We start from the raw sequence: 5,195 nt of genomic DNA, 5'->3' as shown, positions 1-5,195 counted from the left end.
TGTATGACAGAAACCAACACAACACTGCAAAGCAATTTTCCTTTAATTACAAAATAAATTAAAAAAAAAAAAAGAGTAAGAAAGGGGAAGGAAAAAGGTCACCCTTGAAGGACACTTCCTAAAAGTTGCACACACTGCTTCCACTTACATCCCATTGATGAGGACTTTGTCATGTGATTGTGTTAACATTCTATCCTTATTTTATGCTTATTTTCATGGTATCTACTACAGATTTTCGTGGTACCTCTATATCTGCATCGTGACTATTATTGGATTTTAAGCACATGGTATGAAGTAAATATGCTTCTTAATTTGTATCACTTTCTATCTTTAATTTATAACCAGATGTCAGCTGTCATCAACCACCTTTTCTGTCATATAGATGAATTGTCATTCTACCCCCAGAAGAAAACTCACCTCACAAATCAATAATATTTGAAGTTTGACCTGGTTGTCTTCCAGGGGAATTTGTCTATGTTGTTGGCTTTAGGCTTCCAGGTTATTTCTAAGTTTCTTGGTGGTAGAGAGCATGTGATGTGAGGAAACAGAGATGCTCCTCTTTCCTGCCATGTGGAGGAAAATGGTTTCACTGAGAAAAAAAGATGAAAAGAAGGGCAAAGGAGAAAGAAGAGTATTCAAACCCCTCTTTGCTTTCTAAGACCCAGCTGCCTGTGTGCCCTTCCCATGGTTTGCTTCAAACTTCATGGATCCTACTGGTCAATAAATGCTCCCTTAAAGACTGAGATTAACATATACACACCGCTATATATAAAACAGATGATCAGCAGGGACCTACTGTATAGCACAGGAAACGCTCCTCAGTACTCTATGATAACCTATATGGGAAAAGAATCTGAAATAGAATAGATATATGTATATTGCAAATTATAAATTGGCACTTGCCATCTACATATCTACCTCAACAAGGATTAAGCCATGTGCTGCTGAAGCTGCTGACCTTCAATACCCGCTGAAAGGAATTGAGGGTGGAGAGCAGAAGTGAGATACTCTGTGCTCAGGGAAAAACTGGCAGGACAGGTCTTCAGATACTTAAGATCTTTTCAGGAGCTGATTATATGAGCTCAGTTCTTGTATCTTCTCATATCTAGAAAAGCCCTAAAATCCTTCATGGTGATGACTACTCCTCGTGACCAGCAGAACTTCACAAGACTAGTAGAAACCTTAAGGAAATATATGTGCTTGACTGCATGTATTCCTCCTTCACCAAAAATCATATATATTGACCTTTTCCCCTCACCTCTTTGAAGCAGTCTCTCAGAGCTATCTGAGGTGCCGTCGCCTGGGCTGCAGCCCTCATTTTGCCCCAAACTCACAACTCTCATAATTGAAGACAACTAAGTCAAACTTCAAAAATTATTGATTTGTGAAGTAAGTTTTCTACATTTAAGTCAAAAATATGTATGACTAAATCGCTTTTCTGTACACTTGAAACTAACACAATATTGTAAATCAACTATAGTCCAATGTAAATTTTTAATTAAAAAAATAAATACTCCCTTTTGCCCAAGCTAGTTTGATTCATATTTCTGTCACTTGAGAACAATGATCTTGACTGATTCATATTCAAGCAAAATAGATGCTTGTATTGCCACAGAGCTGTCTCATTGTACACATGACTAGTTCCTTACCCCCAGCCCTGGGAGAGGCTAGAGAGTGATGGCCAAAGAGTAGAAGTTCTTTATGTGGTGACAGAAATGTTCCAAAAGGGAGGGTGGTGATGGTTACACAACTCTGAACATACCAAAAGCCATTGAATGGTGTAAATAGGTGAATTTCATAGCATGTGAATTATATCTCAATAAAGCTGCTTTTAAAAACTATCTTAAGTTGTAGAATTACCATCTGTACCTATAACATAGTTAAGAAGGGATTCTCCTTGTATCTACCTGAAGGTGATTTAACTTGGGGTCCTGTGAGAATGGTGACCAAGATGCTGTATGTCATAGGGCTTCTCTGATAGCTGTCGGTAGACAATCCACCGGCAGTGCAAGAGACCCAGGTTCGATTTCTGGGTTGGGAAGATTCCCTGGAGAAGGAAATGACAACCCACTACAATATTCTTGCCTGGAGAATCCCGTGGACAGAGGAGTCTGGTGGGCTACAGTCCATGGGGTTGCAGGAATAGAACACAGCTTAGTGACTAAACCACCACCACAGAAGACAGGCAAGTTGTGTTCCTGCAGTAGCGGAATAGGAAGAGCCTGTTCTGAGACAGAAACAATCACTGTGTCCTGGGCCACAGAGGGTTCCCAAAGAGGTGAAAGGGAATCAATCCAAAGTAAAGAAGATCCACTTGAGTGAACATTTTCAATACAGTGAAAACAGTAAGAAAAATCTTGAGAAACACTGAGTTCACATTCTCATATAAGCATTGAATTCTTTTTCATTTAGACTTTTAATCTTGGCACAAGTTAAACACAAAGGGCTTATAGAAGACAGGCCTGGACGTTTGCAGAGACGTTGATAGACCTAGAGACTGTCATACAGAATGAAGTTAGAGAAAAATAAATATCGTATAATATCGCTAATATGTGGAATCTAGAAAAATGCTACAGATGAACTTATTTCCAAAGCAGAAATACAGACACGGATGTAGAGAACAAACTTACGGATACTAAAGTGGAAAGGGGAAGGTGGGATGAATTGGGAGATTGGAATTGATGTATATACACTACTATAAAATAGATAAGTAATGAGAACCTACTGTATAGCACAGGGAATTCTACTCAGTGCTCTGTGGTGACCTAAATGGGAAGGAAATCCAAAAAGGAAGGGTTATCTGTGTATGTATAAGTTATTCACTTTGCTATACAGTAGAAAGTAACACATTTGTAAAGCAACTATTAGTAAAAAAAAATTTTTTTTTAAAGATAGGCTTGTAAAATTGAGAATCATTCATCAGTTTCTTAGATTTATACATTTTTACCTATTCATTTTCACACTTCCTGGGAACCCTCTGTGTGGCAGGCTGAGTGCACAGAGAGAGGTGAACAAGACATAGTCCCAGCAAGGAGGAGCTCTTGACCCAGGGGTGGAGTCTGAAGTGCTCCAATAATCTCAACCCAGCATGAAAAGTATATGTGAAGTCCTGAATTGGCTCTGGAGTCCTACAGGAGGGAGTTGGCCCAGAGGCCTGAGTCTCCTGGAGGCCTGGGGGCCCTGGTTGTATGGTCTGTTTACTCACAGCTACAGCTACTGTGGGGCTTGTTAACCTGCCTAGTGCGTGCGTGCTCCCTTGAATCTGACTCTTTGAGACTCCATAGACTGTAGCCCACCAGGCTTCTCTGTCCATGGAATTTCCCAGGCAAGATTAATGGAGTGGATTGCCATTTCCTCCTCCAGGGGGTGTTCCCTACCCAGGGATGGAAATCCTGTCTCCTGCATTGGCAGGTGAATTCTTTGCCACTGAGCCACCTAGGAAGCCCATTTACCTGCCTAAGCCTCCACTTTCCCACCTGAAAAATTAAGAATTATAGTAAGAAGTGATCACATCTGTGCACTAGCTGGCCAGACTTGAAAGAAATACAGACCAGACTCTTGTTGGTGAGTTCACTCCCTTGGAAGACTGTTTATATATTTGCCAATATATAAACTTCTGCAAGAAGTTGCCTAAGTGGATTTTAATATCAAATTTTCCATTTTATTCATCCCATACACATTTGACTTTTATTCCCCATGTTTTTTTCTTTTTTTAATCATGTATATTTTAATGTTTCTCTTTTATTGTGCTAGTCTACATTGTGTGTGTGTAGCGGTTTTTTGTTTTTTTTTTTTCTTTTTTTTGCCACTCTGTGGGGCACATGGCATCTTAGTTCCCTGACCAGGGAGCCAAACCCATGCCCCCTGCTTTGGCATAACAGAGTCAACAACTGGACCATTGGGGAACTCCCTGTCATGCCTTTTTTTTTTTAGTTCTGTGCATTGTGATTTCTCATTTTATTATTTTATTTTAATTTATTTTAATTGGAGGCTAATTACTTTACAATATTGTGGTGGTTTTTGTGATACATTCACATGAATCAGCCATGGGTGAACATGTGTTCCCCATCCTGAATCCCCCTCCCACCTCCCTCCCCATACCATCCCTCAGGGTCATCCCAGTGCACCAGCCCTGAGCACCCTGTCTCATGCATCGAACCTGGACTGGTGATCTATTTCACATATGATAAAATACATGTTTCAGTGCTATTCTCTCAAATCATCCCACCCTTGCCTTCTCCCACAGAGTCCAAAAGTCTGTTCTTTACATCTGTGTCTCTTTTGCTGTCTCTCATATAGGGTCATCGTTACCATCTTTCTAAATTCCATATATATGGGTTAGTATACTGTATTGGTGTTTTTCTTTCTGACTTACTTCACTCTGTATAATAGGCTCCAGTTTCATCCATCTCATTAGAACTGATTCAAATGTGTTCTTTTTAATGGCTGAGTAATACTCCATTGTGTATATGTACCACAGCTTTCTTATCCATTCGTCTGCTGATGGGCATCTAGGTTGCTTCCATGTCCTGGCTATTATAAACAGTGCTGCAATGAACATTGGGGTACACGTGTCTCTTTCAATTCTGGGTTCCTCAGTGTGTATGCCCAGCAGTGGGATTGCTGGGCTGTATGGCAGTTCTATTTCCAGGTTTTTAAGGAATCTCCACACTATTCTCCACAGTGGCTGTACTAGTTTGCATTTCCACCAACAGTGTAAGAGGGTTCCTTTTTCTCCCCACCCTCTCCAGCATTTATTGTTTGTAGACTTTTTGACAGCAGCCATTCTGACCAGAGTGAGATAGTACCTCATTGTGGTTTTGATTTGCATTTTTCTGATAATGAGTGATGTTGAGCATCTTTTAATATGTTTGTTAGCCATCTAAATGTATTTTTTGGAGAAAGTCTGTTTAGTTCTTTGGCCCATTTTTTTATTGGGTTGTATATTTTTCTGGAATTGAGCTGCAGGAGTTGCTTGTATATTTTTGAGATTAATTCTTTGTCACTTGCTTCATTTGCTATTATTTTCTCCCATTCTGAAGGCTGCCTTTTCACCTTGCTTATAGTTTCCTTCATTCCACAAAAGGTTTTAAGTTTAATTAGGTCTCATTGTTTATTTTTGCTTTTATTTCCATTACTCTGGGAGCTGGGTCATAGACGATCCTGCTATGGTTTACGTCAGAGAGTGTTTTGCT

This window comes from Bos indicus, chromosome 6, assembly GCF_029378745.1.
Source record: "Bos indicus isolate NIAB-ARS_2022 breed Sahiwal x Tharparkar chromosome 6, NIAB-ARS_B.indTharparkar_mat_pri_1.0, whole genome shotgun sequence".
NCBI lineage: Eukaryota > Metazoa > Chordata > Mammalia > Artiodactyla > Bovidae > Bos > Bos indicus.
The sequence above is the reverse complement of the archived record's forward strand: the minus strand, read 5'-3'. Positions refer to the sequence as shown.